The sequence below is a fragment of the Rutilus rutilus genome, assembly GCF_951802725.1.
Source record: "Rutilus rutilus genome assembly, chromosome: 17".
In the NCBI taxonomy this organism is placed as follows: Eukaryota; Metazoa; Chordata; class Actinopteri; order Cypriniformes; family Leuciscidae; genus Rutilus; species Rutilus rutilus.
This window is the reverse complement of record NC_140230.1, coordinates 11377339-11396680: the sequence shown is the minus strand read 5'-3', so window position 1 is coordinate 11396680 and position 19342 is coordinate 11377339.

Below are 19342 nucleotides of genomic sequence, written 5' to 3'. Positions count from 1 at the left end.
CACTCACACACACATGCACTGAAAATTTCAAAAACTTTTAGTCTTTTTTGTTCAAACCGGATTCAGACAATGATGGAGAGACTCAAGAAGAAGTGACAACATGTACAATACAACAGGACATTTCTGAATGGTTAGTTGATGAATTTATGTAGCTTATGTATAGTTATATTCTAGTCATTGATTAGCATATTCTGTCATGATAATCTATAAATGGCGTTCCCGGGGGCGGGGTTTATGTAAATTCTAGGGTTAGTGATGTCACGTCGTGTAGTCCCTACCAGCCGTTTGTTGTAGTCCTTAAAGGGATACTTCACCTCTGGGAAGATGAATGTGTATTTAAAATAGGTCATTTAAGTAGAAGAAATGTGAAGAAATTTTTGAATTTGGAGCTTTCTAGACTGAGAAAAGCCAGAAAATGTATTTTTGGCTTATGTGGATGAAAGACAACAACTCCCAGAATGCACTTGCTTCGCTGCCTTAGGAGGCCACGCCTACCGGTAAGAGTGCGCAGTTTAAAACAACAAAGCTAGCCTACGTGATGAGTTTGCGAGGGATTTAGAGATAGCCCAAAATGTCCGGGATTCGGCTTTTGCGTTCTACAGTCGCCATTCATTCATCATGTTTACTGTGGCGAGCAGGACGAGGCTGACGGACGCGGGAGAACAGCGTGAGGCCGGTGGCATGATTACTGAGACGCGCCGGGTCTCCCATCTCTCACGGAGGAGCGGGAATTTTTCTTAGCAATGGTAAAACGCACATCAACCGATCACTTGTTTAGCGTTCATGTAAACACTACATTCAAATTCACCAATCGGAATGAATTCAGTTAGATTGAAACAAAAGGTGTGCATGTAAACAAGGAATAGCGACCGCAGAAAGCAAAAGCTGAATCCCGTACATTTTGAACGATCTCGCCCGCCGGACAAGTCCGGGAAAAGGAGGATGGTTACTTACTCAGCTTTCTCCTACTATTCAGCTTTCTCCACAGAACAAGAGCCTGCTAGCTTAGCTTCCAAAGAAAGACGGCTGACACTGTGTACATTCTGTGAGTGAGATCCCACCCTGTATGGGCGGGCTGAAAACATGCGGAACAACGCCATCTACTGGCTGTAGTCTTTAGCCTCTGGCCAGAAAATCCTCCGATGACGCAAAATGACGATTTTTGCGTCATCGGAGGATTTTTTCCAGACAAAAAATACATAAATCTCTTGTCTCAGGGGGATATGAGGGTGGAAAGCATGGTAATTCTAAAATACTACAGGTTTTCTACTAATACAAAGCTTAATGCTAAATCCTGAAGTAACCCTTTAAAAAGCGATTTCTTTAAAAGCAAATATCTCCCTTTGCTTTGAACTTTGAGCGTCGTAACTTTGTAGATGTTGTTTATGCTCAAACAGCAACATTACACACTAACTAAAGTTAGAAAAGTGAAATCATAATCAACCACCCCTTTAAGTCTTCAGATGCAGCCATGGTCTTCAGTTACAGGTAGGTAAGTTTGATCAGGGTTTGAGCAAAACTAGCCTACTAAGGGCATGGGCCCCTCCAGGGCCGAATCTAAGAAACCCTGCTGTAGATATTTTTATGGTGTATTTTTTGGATATGGCCATTACGGAAGGTCTTATGCAAATATATAATTATAACATTATGTGTATAATTAAGTGAAGAAACTGTGTTCCTTTTTCTAACTTTACTTGTATTATTATTGAATGGGATGCCAGTAGTATTTAAACCACATGTCAAACTCTGCTCCTGGGCCACTGTCCTGGATAGTGTAGCTTATTCAGCTTATTCAAAACACCTGCCTGGAAGCTTCTTGACAACTTCTTAGCAATTTACATAAAAAAAAAAAAAATAATTGCTTCAAAAATCAAGGTATAGGACTAAAATGTAGATTGTGAAATGAAAATGAGAGTCTTTTCATGTAATGTTAACAACAAACCTTATTTTCTCTTAAATAAAAAACCCATGTGAATTCCTTAGGGAACCCATGGTCATAATAAATGAGGAGAAGCATTTAAAAAATTAAAATAAATACTTTATCTTAATCACAGTAATTCCTGCATGGACTGGATTTGGTTTCTCATAGGACCTCTTAGTAACCCCAAAAATAGATCGTACAGTGGGTAATTTGCTACATCATTTGTTCTGAGGTTATGTGAGTAATAACCAAATACAGTCATTTATTTTAGATGGTATTGAAATCACAGTGTGTCTTTGAAGCAAAAATTGACTTAACCTCGACAGGGAAATCTATCCCTGTCCAAATAATGTTAAAGACCAGAAATTGGCATTCATTAGTGGAAATTTCTTAGATGTGCAATACGTTGATAGTGTTCTTCTTTTCAAAGGAAATGTGGCTCTTAATTGGACTTTATTTTCAAAAGTAAACCCATTTGAGTAAAGATGGGTTTAAGGTTAAGCTCACAGCGTTTGAGGTTTCATTGCAGGCCAAAGGTTCAAATTGTTCAACCTTTGATGTTATTTCCTGAGCTATTTTTGTAAAAGAACACAATTGGACATCGCTATGTCTCACATGATTTTTTTTTAATTTTTAATCAATGTGCCAAGGAGAACTTGGGTGGATAGCAAGATTTTCATCAAATAATGAATTCAATTTTAGCCTGTTTCTCACAAAAAGCTAGTATATGACAGAAAACTCTAATAAAGAATATAACACTTAAGTGTTATTAATGATTTTTATGGTAGATGTATACTGCTTTACCCCCTTTTTAAAGTTTGAAAACCTATTACTGAAACTGCGAGAGACCAACAATAGACCCTTTTCACAGACTGTGATGATGCGTTTCCATATTAACATTGTAAATTTAGCAAACTCTTTTATATTTTCATAAAAAACAAAACAAAACATTTATAACATTATACTTTGTGTTATATTACCTTGGCATTAAATTAATTATAAAAAAATAAATAAAATCAAGCTGTGTGAATGTTAATACAACTAGGGAGTGACGGCAAGTTTGACATCTTTCTCTCTTCTGACCAATGTAATCTTTCTATATATTTTTTTCTTCTTTTGGATTTTTTCTTTGGCCTTTTGGAGCAAATGCGATTGCACAAATATGGATTTGGAACAGTATTACCAGAATTGATTTCTGGTACGATTTCACTTAATTCAGCAGAATTACCTTTACAAACCTGGGTAGAATCATCAAAACATAACAAAACGTGTATTTTTTTCGGTGCTTGCAATGGAGCACAGTCCATTTGTGCTTGCACAAACAATTTACAACCAAATAAGTAAGCTTGAATTGAACAAATGTGACATTGGCATATTTCTTCTCATATTCTCCATATTATCTCAGTCTGAGATCCCGTTTTAAAGTGAGCCTTTGCCAGCAGTGTAAACTCTCATTAAAGCCGTGGAACGAAAGAGAGAGGGCAGCCAAATGACTCTCTCCTGTTACTGTCACATCTTTACACCTGAGATAGCAGCCTCGAGTGGGATCTGTCAATCACATCGTCACAATGAGCCTGAGAGGGTGCCTGGCGCTGACTGCTCATTGTCATGGCAACACTCCCAAGGTGAGGACCTTAAGGACTCTCAATTGCGTCAGAGAGATTAACCAGAGGGCACAATAGTTTCTGAACGGGTATATAGGAACATCTTTTTGAAGCAAGAATTTAAGAGTACATCCTCTGTCTAAATAGCTTCCAAAAAATGTTTTATTAGCAAAGTTCTGGAGGAGCACGTTCAGATAATCTGCCCAATCAGCATGAGAGGAAGCATATATATTATGCGTATATAGAGCCGACTTACCTCGGTTCCATAAAAAAAAAAAAAGTCAGCATTCCTCCTCCACCCCAACTCCTCACACTTGATTATTCCTATCCCAACCAGGGATGGTACTCTGAGTTTGGGCCCTTCGGACATCACGCCAAATAAACATATTCCATACCCTATCTGATTATACAGTATGTGCAAACAAGTAAAAGTACTATATCTGAAACAACTGGAAGCATGTGGTGGTTTTTCTCTTTGCTGAATTGTTCTTTATGTTTAATTACTAAAAATGAGATAAGTTGACAGTCAGGACAAGATATCAGTATGTAATTCTGGCAAAAAAACAATCTAAACATGAGCCACGAAATAACTGTTGATGTAAAAGACATCCATAATGAAGCATGTCAGACAGGGACAGAGCATTCAAAAATACATATAGTCGTCTCAAACCAATTAAATCCATATTTTTTAAAAAGGACATGGTTATATTCTGCTTTTTTCATGAAACATAGTTTTTATGCTGTCTTATGAAATGTTTTGAAGGAAGCGTGACCCTGATCATGACAGTCTTTCTACTGCTGAATGCGGTAGCTGTTTCTCCAGACGAGGGTTAATAGGATAACCGTGTCTTAAATAAATCACTAGCAACAAGGAAAGAAGAGACAGCAGAGATAACAGCCTACTCACGTAGCTCTCAGGGTTCTGAAACCAAATTTATCACATGCTGTTAGTTAGTAAATGCTCACTAAGGTGGCATTTACTTGATGAAAAAAATGCAGTATAATATTTTAGAATTTAAAATGTTTTCTATTTTTATATACTAGTGCAGGGCCCGTGCAAAATCTGTTTTTGTGTGTGTTTTTGGTAATTGTTGGTTTGGTGTGTTTGAGTTCTCATTGTTACAATTACACAGCAAAAGTTCAGTGACATTTTTATTTGTGCATGGTAGAAAGCAAATACTGATACTGACATAATGACACAATATATATGGAAAATTGAACTACATGGTTGCAAAACAATTTATAATGGTGATATTAGGTGACATGTATTTGGGTATCTGTGTACAGGTAGCAGGAGTTTAGATTAGATTAGATTAGATTTACATTAGTTTCAACTTTGTTGTCATTGTGCAGATTACACTTATAGAGACAATGAAGGCAGTCCTGCATAGCCTATGAGCTATCCTGTTGAATAGGCAGGGCAACTATTTAACATAGCATATTCAACATCACACAGTTACAGGCTAACTGCAGCGCGCATGACAACGTAATAACTTAGCATTGAGACCAGGCTATGCTTGAGCAAACAGTTTGTGAATAGGCTACTACAAATGATGGCCGTGAAAGAGACTGTGAACGCATTGAATAGGATATGTTTAGTTGGTGAATAGCATAGGCTGCTATTACACAGTAGCGATAACGTTAAGCGCACCAGAATAAAATATAATATTCAGAAATAAACAGTGTAGCTGACTTACAGATTCAGTTAACATCCACAAATGAATAAGCGCGACAATTCAGGGAGCAGGCTACATAGTGAACTCCGAGAAAACGCTACTTAAGCTCCGCTGCTTTCTTCGACCCTCTGTGTCTGGTGCTGCGCTGTGCTCACTCAGTGTCAGTGTGAGAGAGGGAGTGGCCAGCTGTGCTCACTCAGTGTCAGTGTGAAAGGGGGAGTGGCCAGCTGTGCTCACTCAGTGTCAGTGTGAGAGGGGGAGTGGCCAGCTGTGCTCACTCAGTGTGCAGTGTGAGAAGGGGAGTGGCCAGCTGTGCTCACTCAGTGTCAGTGTGAAAGGGGGAGTGGCCAGCTGTGCTCAGTGTCAGTGTGAGAGGGGGAGTGGCCAGCTGTGCTCACTCAGTGTGCAGTGTGAGAGGGGGAGTGGCCAGAGGCTAGAGCGGCAAAAGCCAATGTGTGCTTCTTTTACCAATATATTTACCAATATCTTTTGCTTTAATCCAAACAACGTCAAACTTGGCACTGCACTTATTCGTGCCCGTAGCAAGACACCTGTCAAGTTTGAAATCCATCGGACTAATGGTTCGAGAGATATGCGAATAACAGACACACAGACAAACAGAAAGACGTTCCTGCAATTTATAGATAGATAATAGATATTTTAAATGCCTTTTATTCCAGTGATGAATTTTCATCAGCCATTACTCCAGCCTTCATTGTCACACGATCCTTCAGAAATCATAATATACTGATTTTGTGCTCAATAAATATTTCTTCCCGGACAGCAACATAGTGTCGGCCCACATCTGGTAAGCGTGGATTCCACATTTGTGTGGATGTGGGCCGGATCTGGGCCGACACTATGTTGCTGTCTGGGTTATTATATTAATGTTGAAAACAGTTGTGCTGCTTACTGTTTTTGTGGAAACAGTGATAGATTTTTTCAAGGCTCTTTGATAAATAGAAGGTTATATAAAACAAATTTTCTTTAGATCTGTATAAATGTTTTATATTTAAATAATATGTGATCTAAACACAAATGTTATATGAAAGTAACTGCTTTGCCAGTGCAGTGGTTACTTTTGAAGTTGGCAAATGAGAGAGAGTTAGTTAATTCTTTCCAGAGAGCAATGAGAGCTGTTGCTTTTGAAAATAACATTTTGTTCCCCAGTACTTTCCAAAGGAATACACACTCTCAAAACAGATTCAGGTTTGGCATAGATTATTTATTTTATGTTTCCAAAAACATGATTTTTTGACGTTTTTTTATGATTTTATCTATGCCAGAAATTCAAGTTCTAATGGCAGTGACAAGAAACAGAAGGGCAAGTGTTCCTCATTTACTTCTAAGAGCCTCCATACTATTGTAACGCTCTGTAGACACTTGTAGGCTACATTTAGTGTGTGTTCACATTTGGCAGGTTTGGTTTGACAAAAAATAACTCTGGTGTGATTGCTCTGTTAGTGCGGTTCATTTGAATAACTGTGAACGCTGCCAACACCTGGTGCATACCAAACAAGCGGACCAAGACACATCAAAAGGTTCCAAATGAACTCTGGTGCAGTTTGAGTGAAATATGAATGCAACACAGACAAAGACATCCAACAAGCAAACTAAAAATAGGATTTGATGTCACAAGATGCAACCCTATAGAAAAGAATGTTCAAGCGTACCCAGATTATTCTCATAATAGGAGCTATGTTGTCTCCTTGCAGTAGATCTTTATTTGTGTGTGTAACGGAGGAATTCCTAGTAGGGGTGGGCGGATCGATCCTGAAGTATCGATACTATCGATACTGACATGGTATCGAAAAGGATCGATCCTCACATAAAAATATCGATCCTTTAATTTTTAATCCGATTAATTTAGCACACAATTCAGTGCGTAAAATAAGCTTCTAAGTGGAAAAATAAGCGAATGTTAGCGGATAATTGTGTAGGATAGAACTTTTTCTCCTAGTCATCTGGATACAAGACGAAACCAATCAATCACAGACAATGCTGGTGCTTCGCTGAGCTCACTGGCCCACAGTGCGTTTGGGAACGAAGCCTTGCTTAGATGACAGAGAAACAATCGGGAGTTATTTCGCAATAAAACAAACCAAAAGTGTATATAACGGATCAAAATGTTGACGTCAGTAAGATTTTTTTAATGAAATTAATATTTTTATTCAACAAGGATCGATGCATTAAATTGATCAAAAGTGACAGTCAAGGGTTTTACACTGTTAAAAAAATAAAATCTACTTCATATAAATGCTGTTCTTTCAACTTTGTTCATCAAATAATTCTGTATAAAATGTAAAATATCATGGTTTCCACAAAAATATGAAACTCTTTTCAACATTGATAATAAAAAAATGTTTCCTGAGCAGCAAATCAGCATATTAAAATGAATTATCATCATGACTGGAGTAATGATGCCGAAAATTCAGCTTTGATCACATGAATAAATGTTAAAAAAAAATTAAATTGTAATATTACAGTTTTTACTGTATTTTTGATCAAATAAATGCAGAAGAGAATTAAAAATCTTACAGACCCCAAACTTTTGAACAGTAGGCTAGTACTATAATTAGGGTAGTTTTGTAAAAGTCACTGACTGATTACAGGCGAGTTGAGAGCACAAATCACAAAATATTTAGTAGTCATGAAAACGTATTCAGATTTAGCATATTAATGATGCATTCACCTCATAAATCATGACACACTGCTCTAGCACAGGAAAGTGCATACAAGTTCAAGTGCATGCTTTTAAAATGAAAAAGTATTGGTATCGGTATCGATATCGGCGATACTGGCCCTGTATTTACTTGGTATCGGATCGATACCGAAATTTGCAGTATCGCCCACCACTAATTCCTAGTGCTGTTTTGATCCCTTTACACATTTTATAAGCTCTTTGTGAGTTCTCAGCTGGTAAAAATATCATTAAATGTACACAAATACAACAAGAGCATTTAGCCCAGCACGCAGCATTGTTTTGGATGTTCTAAGTCCAGTTGAAAAATGTACATCATAAAATGTTTATTTTTATTTTACTTTTGTTGTTGTTGTTGTTCAAGTTCGGTCTTAAAAATGACAGAGCGCTAAGTGAACCGGGACTAAACGTATCGTTTTCTTTTTTGGTCTGGACCAAAAAACCAAGAGAATCGAACTACAAGTGTGAACACAACCTACACTTAACATGTTAATTACATTCACGTTAGTAGTCATGAAATTCAGAGAAAAAGTCAGAGATCATTTTCTGAAGAAAATGTGTGTGGTGCATTCTCATGCAAAACTAAGGTTGTTGTTGGTGGATGCCACATTGCAAGACTGTTGTAGGTTGTTGCGAGGCAGTTATTTAAAGAGAGTATTTAAAGCAACAATATTTTAGAAATCTTTCGGTTAAAGATAATGAAAAGATACTGACAGTATCAGTACAGAAAGCCACACCTCCTCCAAAAGACATGAAAGGCAGCATTGGGCAAAAAAACCAAAACAAAAACAACAACAACAAAAAACTTTCATGAGAGGCATTGTTAAACTCACTCATATCTCAAAGCACATAACAATACAATAATAATGAACATAAACAACTCAAAGAGCACTGACCTGTACCACCTGACTGCTGCAGATTAAAGTTTGGCATTCATATTGTGTTGCCATTGAAACTAAGTATCAAGTATTGAGTATAACGTTACGGGTTTCCATCTCTTCCAAATTATGGTAGTTATGGTGTGAACGCAGCATAAGCTCGTTGTTTTGGTTCAGGAGGAAGGTGGCTGCTGTTTCGGACAAAATCCAATGATTGGACGAACATTTTATGGTCCTATGATATAGACCACAGACAATATATATATATATATATATATATATATATATATTATAACAAAAAAAATATTTTTATAACAAAAAATGTTTCTGGAGCAAATCGCCTATCTTTCCTTTAATAGCCCAAGTCAAATCTCGGTAACACTTTATATTACGACCCGCAAACAACTGCGTAAGTAAACCAAAATTACGGTGTACGTTTCTGTAATTATAGTGTACTTCCGTGTAGGTATAAGGGAACAATATGTTAAGTTTTGGGTAATAAAGGGGTAACAAGCAGATATACAACCTGCAAAGAATTTCGTAAGTAAACCGAAATTACGGTGTACCCCACTAAGCAAAATGATGTCCGGAAGACGTCTTTTCAATGTCTTTGTTACAAAAATCGGACGTTGAAATGACGTCCACTGAGGAGCCAGAATGAAAGTTTTTATGACGTCTTTTTTTGACGTGTTCTGCACGTCCGATATGGACGTTCATAGAACCTTCGTACAAGGTTAAAAACTAGTTCAAATGTGGCCATTGTGGAAATATTGCAACATCATTTATGGTCTCATTTAGACATAATTACTTTGACTATTGCTGTCAGATGATCTTAGTGAGAATTAACAGAGGTTTAGCTGTTGATATTTGTTTAATTTGAAGTGTCACCATTGTGGTGATCAGTGTTTGCTTTAGTTGGGCTCTTGGTCCCCTTTCTTTTTACTTTAACTTTTCTTTGACTGCTGTAACAGTGTGTTTGTGTAACACAATTGTTGTGGCAGAGAAAACCTAGAAAAAGTTTGAGGTGTTATCAGCTCAATGTTGATGATGACATAATCATCACAAAATGGGCCTTTAATATTGTGTTTAAAGTTTTTTGTTTATATTTGGCATTCATAACCACCAACTTTGTGGAACTGCATTATTGGTGGCAAAAGCATTAAAATGATCACTTATTTGAAGGTGTATAAAAAGCATGTGCACATGTTATCAGCAAATGTGTCATATAGTCACACACAGACATCAAGATTTTGGATATGAATCACAACAACGGTGACAATCAAATAAAAAAGCTTGGGAATTAAGGATGAGTTTTGTACTACGAAAGCTACCCATCATGCATTGCAGCATAAAGCTTTTTTTTTTTTAAATTGTCACCATTGTTGTGAATCATATGCACAATCTTGATGTCTGTGTGTGACTATATGATACATTTACTCAAAACATCATGCTGTTGAGCACATGCTATTTATACATCTTCAAATAAGTGATCATTTTAATGCTTTTGGCACCAATAATGCAGTTCCACAAGGTTGGTGGTTATGAATGCCAAATATAAACACAAAACTTTAAAAACAGACGCCCGTTTTGTGATGATTATGTCATCATCAACATTGAGCTGATAACATTGAGCTGACTTTTTCTAGGCTTTCTCTGCCACAATAATTGTGTTACACAAACACACTGTTACAGCAGTCAAAGGAAAGTTAAAGTATAAAGAAAGGGGACCAAGAGCCCAACTAAAGCAAACACTGATCACCACAATGGTGACACTTCAAATTAAACAAATATCAACATCTAAACCTCTGTTAATTCTCACTAAGATCATCTGACAGCAATAGTCAAAGTAATTATGTCTAAATGAGACCATAAATGATGTTGCAATATGTCCACAATGGCCACATCTGAACTAGTTTTAAACTTGTACGAAGGTTCGATGAACGTCTATATCGGACGTGCAGAACACGTCAAAAAAAGACGTCATAAAAACTTTCATTCTGGCTCCTCAGTGGACGTCATTTCAACGTCCGATTTCTGTAACAAAGACATTGAAAAGACGTCTTTCGGACATCATTTTGCTTAGTGGGACGTTTCTGTAATTATAGTGTACCTCCGTGTAGGTATAAGGGAACAATATGTTAAGTTTTGGGTGTTAAAGGGGTACAACCAGATATGCAAGCAAATTATTTATAATGTAATAATTTTAAAACTAACAGGTACCTATTCTGTTAATATATTCCAGGCAAAAATTGTACGTCTGTTGTATATAAACGTTTTCTACTGTTCCTATAGTGCCACAGCCCTCAGGAGTCCCCAGTGGAAGTTAATAAAAAGAAGAGCAAGAAAAGAAAGAAGAAGAAAAGCAAGAGAAGCAAATAAAGGGAGGGGGGGGGGGGGGGATATAATGTGTTACTTTGTTGTTTGAGTATACTGTAGAAAAGACAATGTTTTATTAAGATGAAAAAGTGTTTTGACATTTTTTTGTAAAATAAAAGTCAGAAATTAAATGGGATCCTTTATTGTATATTTACTGCACTTACCCTGTAACTACACAGAACAAGGGGGTAACAAGCTCCACTTTAATTTACAGCCCGCAGGAGCCTTTATTACCCAAAACTTAACATAGTGTTCCCTTATACCTACACGGAAGTACACTATAATTACAGAAACGTACACCGTAATTTCGGTTTACTTACGCAGTTGTTTGCGGGTCGTAATATAAAGTGTTACCCAAATCTCTCTCAAAGTCTTAAAAATATTGTGATAATTATATGACTCAAGTCCCTTCTTGTTTGTCTATAAGGTTTTTTTTTTTTTTTGTCTATAAGAACAACAGGAGAGAACATCAGTCTGTGAGTGTTTACTTTTCCCAGTAGATTTGAGCGTGGTTCTTTGTTGCTAGGAAACTTTGTTTAATTTACTCTGGCAAAACGCGCGCCCAAGTGGCATTTGTTTGTGTGTCGTGACTTTTGAGTTTTGCTTGGCTAAAGAGTAGGTCGTGGCCTGCTGTATTCAATAATGAGGTATTAGGCGTGTATAAAATAGGTTAGTGCACTGGCAGTGGTCGTGGCAGCCCATGGTGTGTAGACCGAAGAGTGTAAAGACCAACAACTCTACCTGTGCGACCGAAGAGTGTAAAGACCAACAACTCTAACTTACCTGTGCGACCGAAGAGTGTAAAGACCAACAACTCTACCTGTGCAGCTCCACCAAACAAGGACACCGACAAGGCACTTGAGTATTAATTTCTTGTTGTTTATTTAATTCTCTTGTTTCCTTTCTCTTCTACACAACTTTTCATCTGATCGGTCTGTTTGTGAGCTCTCTTACACTGGTTTCAAATCCCTATAATTACTAACATGCGTAAATAAAATATCACACGTCGGAGGTAACGTTAACTTAGTCCAATCCTAACAACCTGCGTACCTTTCCGGTGTCTTCTAGTACTATATTCTCTTCTATTTAAAAAAAAAAAAGAAGAAAAAAAGTACTACTGCATTAGATTAAACTGAGAAGGGTCATAGCACTTGCATATTGTTGTCCTAGCCTACTGTTAGTTTAACTGCTTCTATTGTTCTCATTTGTAAGTCGCTTTGGATAAAAGCGTCTGCTAAATGAAGTAATGTAAGTATTAAATGTAAGTTATAATATTTTTTTTATTATTGTTTTGCTTTCCTTAGCCTGAATTCTCCAGGTTTTCCAGGAGATGTGTATATCGCGTTCTTTAAAGGGATACTCCACTTTTTTCGGAAATAAGCTCATTTTACAACTCCCCCAGAGTTAAACAGTTGAGTTTTACCGTTTTAGAATCCATTCAGCCGAACTCCGGGTCTGACGGTACCACTTTTAGCATAGCTTAGCACAGATCATTGATTCTGATGAGTCCAGTAGCATTTCTTTCAAAATGACCAAAGAGTTTCAATATTTTTCCTATTTAAAACTTGACTCTTCTGTAGTTAAACCGTGTACTAAGATCGACGGAAAATGAAAAGCTGCGATTTTCTAAGCCTATATGGCTAGGAACTACTCTCATTCCAGCGTAATAATCAAGGAACTGTGTGGCTGTACCATGGGTGCAGCAGGCGTAATGATATGACGCAGCGCCTGAAAATAGTCCCCAGCTCGGTAACTTCTTCCAACGTGACCGGGACTAAGTTTGTCTAACCTATTAGACCTATTTTCAGGCGCTGCGTCATATCACTACGCCTGCTGCACTCATGGTACAGCCGCACAGTTCCTTGATTATTACGCTGGAATGAGAGTAGTTCCTAGCCATTTAGGCTTAGAAAATCGCAACTTTTCATTTTCCGTCGATCTTAGTACACGGTTTAACTACAGAAGAGTCAAGTTTTAAATAGGAAAAATATTGAAACTCTTTGGTCATTTTGAAAGAAATGCTACTGGACTCATCAGAATCAATGATCTGTGCTAAGCTATGCTAAAAGTGGTACCGTCAGACCCGGAGTTCGGCTGAATGGATTCTAAAACGGTAAAACTCAACTGTTTAACTCTGGGGGAGATGTAAAATGAGCATATTTCCGAAAAAAGTGGAGTATCCCTTTAAAGGGATAGTTCACCCAAAAATGAAAATTCTGTCAGTAATTACTCACCCTCATGTTGTTCCAACCCCGTAAGACCTTCGTTCATCTTCGGAACACAAATTAAGATATTTCTGATTAAATCTGAGAGTTGTCTCACTCCTCCATAGGCTTCTAAGGGACTGAAACTTGCTGGCCCAGAAAATGTATTAAAGATATCGTTAATATAGTCCAAATGACTCCAGTGGCTCAATCTTAAGTTTATAAAGCGACGAGAATACTTTTTGTGCGCAAAAACAAACAAAAATAACGACTTTATTCCACTTTTCATTTCCTTCTCTCTGGGCCTCGGGTCTTTTCGCGTAGTGTTTAAGCGTAGCGCGTCTGTGTTGCACGTCACCACGTAGGCTCACTATTGGCCGACGCTGGTCATGTGTGATACGTGGTGACGTGCAACACAGACGCGCTACGGAGTGAGGAGTGAGACAACTCTCAGATTTAATCAAAAATATCTTAATTTGTGTTCCGAAGATTAACGAAGGTCTTACGGGGTTGGAACAACATGAGGGTGAGTAATTACTGACAGAATTTTCATTTTTGGGTGAACTATCCCTTTAATGGTCCGCCTGGAAACAAAGCAGTCATGACACTTATGGAAGAAGAAAGCTGTTGTGTTTACAACTGTGACAACAAGTGCTTAAGTGCAACATCAACTTTTTTTTACGGCCCTAAACATGATGTTAAGAAAATGCTAAAAAAAATAAATGTGATTGGTTGCTTTACATGTCGGTCAGATGTCCTCTTGGGCAGTGGCCAATAAAAGCTTCTATATGGGCTGCGTTCCAGTCCACTTTTAGACACGCACTTGCAAACTTCCCTAAGCACTTTCCCTCGGGGGAATCCCTGCCGCCATTTTGAAGTGCGTTCCACTTTGTGAAGTGGACGAGGGAAGTTTATATGGACAGACCCTCGCTCTCTCGATTTTGACGGAATTGAATTTCTACTTCATATGTACATTTCAGGCAGCTCCAAATACCACAATGCAACATGATTGTGATGTCAACGCATATTGTGTTTAATTTACCCCACCACAAACAACTCTGATATATTAATTATATAAAATAAATTTAAACAACTCAAACACACCTATATACATATAGAATGCTGCATTAAACAATTTTTTAATAACAAATCAACACCATAGTGGATTCTAAGTGATCATGGGCTTAGCACGTTCCAATTCAGCCTATTGCAAAGGTTCCGCCAGTAGTGGGCACTCAATGTAAGCAATGCAATGTAAGCAATGACGTACATCCGAGTGAACGAGATGGAGGGAAGTTAGAGAGTGAAGGGCATGACAATTTTGGTCCAGTAGGTGAGTGCCAAAATGTATACTTAAAGGGATAGGTCACAAAAAAAAAAATTGTCATTTACTCACCCTAATGTCATTTTCTTTCTCATGTGGAACACAAATTAAATTTTTTAGAAGAATTTTGGTCATCAAAGTTTCAGTGACATTGGCATATTTAAAAGAAGAAAAAAAGAAATTTCTCAAAATATATATATTTTTTATGTTCATGAGAAGAAAGATTGTCATACAGGTTTAGAACGACATTATGAGTACGGGATGACATAATTGTCCTTTTTGGGTGAACTATCCCTTTAAGGGTTTGTTTTCTTAGTATAACTATTAGTAACCTTAGCATGATTGAGTATTGGAGAGTTAAACTGTGACCAAAAAAGAAGGCACCCTAGGTAAGTTTACAAAGATGCTCTAACACAATTGTGTTCCTGGAGATCTACCTTCTTGCAAAGTTCAGCTCCAACCCTGATCAAAACAACTAAACCAACTAGATATTCAGGAACACTTGACAATTACAGAAAGGTGTGTTTGATCAGGGTTGGAACTGAACTCTGCAGATAGTAGATCTCAGGACTGGGCACCCCTGGTCTAACAAAATATCACTAAATATGTGAAGACACACAACTACAGTTTTACTGTGAGGCATGGATGATGCTTTTATCTATGCTCAAGGGGAAGAATACATTATGTGCTCACTTGTCAACAGAAACCGAGAACAGAGGTTAGAAAAGAGCTCACTTTCATCTGGAGAATTGCATCCTTGTTCACTTTTTTCACATTCTTTGTCTTTCTCTCTAATTACACTTAGTTTAATCTCTCCCTGGTTATGATGAATTAAAATGTTGTTTCTATTAAAATGGATGCAGGCCAAAGGTAACACATGGCAGAGACTTCTGCTTTACTCACAGTCTTCTGAGAAACCCTTTTACATGGTCCAGCAATAATGGCTTGGTCCACTAATCTCTTGCCTAATGATGAGAGCGTGTAGTTTTATATTTCATCTTTTTTTATCCTGACCTTGTAAGACAACTGCGATCGAGTTGCACTTATTTATAAATTGCAAAACCAAGGACTTGGAAGGAAATTAAACGCTTATATGGTCTTTGGGAAATTAGGCTAAGCTGATTATAAAACATAGAAAAGCAATTATATTTTGGAATACTTAACGGACAGGCTGATATTAGGGAATTAAGTAATTCTATGGAGCAAATGTTCTTCAAGGAAATGATTTCTTAACTTTTCACAATTAATATTTGTTAATTGCAGTAAGGGAAATTTTACACTTTCATCCTTTACACCAAAATGTGAATTTCTGAGGTTTCTAGAGTGTTTTGTTATTATGTGGTTAAACTGTTTTCCCTTAAGGCCGTGACGCACCAAGCCGACCTAAAAGAACTAGCGGCGACAAAAGCTGACGTGTTGTCGCCTTGCGATGGCTGTGTCTGGGCCAAAAAGCTGGACTATACACCAAAAGGACTACAGGTGACTGCCAACTAGCATGTGTGCTCTGCGGTCTGCGCACAACTGAAATGAACTAATGATATTAAGGAGAGGATCTATGACCTCTGGAAGCATCTCTTTTAATAGTTGTTTAGTCGATATAGGGTCTAACATACATGTTGATTTAGATGATTTAACGAGTCTAGACAATTCTTCCTCTCCTATAGCAGGACCAAACAAGCCCAAGGGGGAAAATGGGGAGTCGAGGAAAGCTGCTTTGTCAGCGTCCTTGATCTCTGTTAAAGGAGCATTTCACTTGTGGGAACATTAATCTTTATTGAAAGTGGGTCATATATGTAGTCGAAATAACATAAATTTCGAATTTGGTGCCTTCTTGACCAAGGAAAGACAGAAAGTAACTTTAGGGCGCATTTGTATGGAAGACAACAACTCCCACAATGCACCACATTGCACAGCTCCGCAAGCCACTCCCACTAATCCAGAAACTAGGATGGTTCACAACACAAATGTCCGTGTCCTCGTCTGATTCAGAGATTTCGTCCAGGAGAAATTGGCATTGTTGAAATTCTTTGCAGCAGACTGACTCTATCTCTGTGTCCGTAGGCGCACAGTGAGAGCACAGGCACCACCAGTCCGCCCCAGCTCGAGCCAGTCAGGGCTCCTCGTCCGCGACAGCCAGGTGTTCTGCCTCGGCTGCAGAAGCCGCCTCCTGTTCCTCCATCAGCCTCAGCTGCTCTTCGCTATATTGCGGCTCGTAAAGGTAGCCACAAACATCTGATTCGAGCATCAGATTTTCAAAATCCTCTTCTTCCATATCATATTGAGTACCTTCCGCCATTGTCGTAACTTCACATCTGGCTCCACAGCGCCTGTTAGCTTAGCTTCCAAACAAGATGGCGGATATTGCTTTTAGTTTCTGCAAGTGAAGTCCCACCCACTGATCTGTAATAGGTCTGTAGCGTGAGTGGGTCCCACCCCCTGGAAAAATGAGGAATGAGTGTTTGTAGTCTCAACCCCTCTACAGAGATATGGGACTTCCTGCTTAGAATGATGCAAAATTACGATTTTTACATCATTATAAGCAGGAACTGCAACACTGAAATCCGTATTACTCCCGTCTCATGGGGAAAATTAGGGAATAATGCACGACCATATAAAAATATGACTGGGTTTCTAACGATACAAAGTTAACGATACTATTAATGCAAATAGGTGAAGTGTTCCTTTAAGTTGAACAAAAGGTGGCTCTCAAGGACCACCAAATTGGCCATCTTGTACCCGATTGCCTGGGCTGTGTCTTTAGTGGCGCGCAGGGCGAGGTCAGCTGCGGCTGCCGGGCCTGGGCCGCTTTCATCCATATCATGGAGGAGCTTGGCCTAATATACTTGGTTTTTCTTTTTGAATGACAAATCCAGACTATTGATACCTGCTGATATAGACAGTTCCCTTTCAATATGGTTCACTTCGCATTGCGTCAGTCTCTGACGTGCATTGGGGGAAACTCTGTTTTCTCAGAATACTAAAGCCTGTATTACGACTATACGAAGCTTTCCCCACTAGAGGAAGCTGTCACCGCACATCTGTGCCGCTCATAGCCCTCAGCTGGAAGACCAAGGCTTCCCATCCGTCCAAGCCATGCAAGACAACCATATCTGTGACGACCACCCGACTCCTGCAGATTAATTTTGGCCATTGATAGTGTTGCCATAAAAAAACGCATAATTCCCAGTCTGAGGACGTGAACAGCTTTGAGTTGAACTTTTGTGTTGTCATCTCGAAATTACAGTAATTACGACATGGCGTGAACACCCAATTATTTGATACACCCAAAAATTTGCATGATCATTAGACACTCGAGAGCCAATGCCATCTCACAATCAAAGCTGACATAACACTTATTCTGGTGGCAAATCAATAGTTTGGCCTCGGAACACATGGAATATTTGTTCTTTTTAATATATTGTGATTGTAGTCGTATTTGCCTGTTATATCCTGTGTTTTATATTATGTCTAAATACTGTAAATCAAGTAAAATAAATGTAAATAAAATTAAATTATGCTGGCTGATTAAATTGAAAACTACACCCCAACATGTATGTCGTAATGGAAAAATTATACCACAATATATACTTTCATCATGATGATAACATTTCCATGCCCATTGCATCTGTGTATGATGCCAAAGGTTTCTCATTGAAAGCAATGGAATACACTCCACATCGAAAAAAGTGTGGCACTGAGGGGTCCTGACCAAGTGTCAATTGTCAACCATCGGCTCTTATGAGACCTGCTGTACGAGTACTTATGCTTTACCCAACTTTTCTTACAAAACACTAACACTATAACACTTTCCTTGTCATTTTAAATATAATATCGCCTCATCAATAATATAAAATATCTCTGCAATCAGCATTTATGCTAAACAAGTCTGATGTTCTCGGGGGGTTACAATTTCTGCTCTTTGTAGAAATGCTCTTTGTGAACTCTCTTCCTAAGTTTAAAAAGAAGCAGTCAAAGAACTTTGAAGTGAAATTGGAAGCAGAACACAGACAGGAATCTCTCGCCCACATTAGGCAAATGTAAATGAGACCTGTGGGAATTTAAACTGGATGAAAGGGAGATTTAATGTTTCGCTGATATCATTTATTTTTCTCCCTCTGCATGCTCCTAATCTCCAAATGTGCGATCAGTATGAGGCTTATAGGAAGTGACAAGATCAGCTCATGAACAGATGGGCTCGATATAGCCACTCTAAACTCTACTTCAGTCTCTGTCTCTGATTGAACTGGTATCTGCTGAATATCGTTGGATTATTTTGAAGTTTCCAGTTGTGTTTGACCAAAGAAAGATAAACTCAAAAGTGCAAACTCCAAAAATGTGATTTGATCAGTGATGTGTGTGTGTGTGTGTGTGTATTATAAATATGCCATCAGATACTTTTGATTCTTCTTATGATTGAGGTTTTTGACCAGTCTTCATAAACACATTTATTTAAGACCAATTTCTAATTCAGCAAGTTACATTCAATATTCCATAGTTCCAGTCATTTATAATTACATTTCCAAAAATAATGACTTTTTAATTATACATAAACTAAATTATGCAAAATGCAGTTAATTTAACAAAAAGTCCACGTACATACTGCAATGTTTGGTCAGTAACAACCATGTGTAAATATGAGTGATTCCTCTAATAGTGAT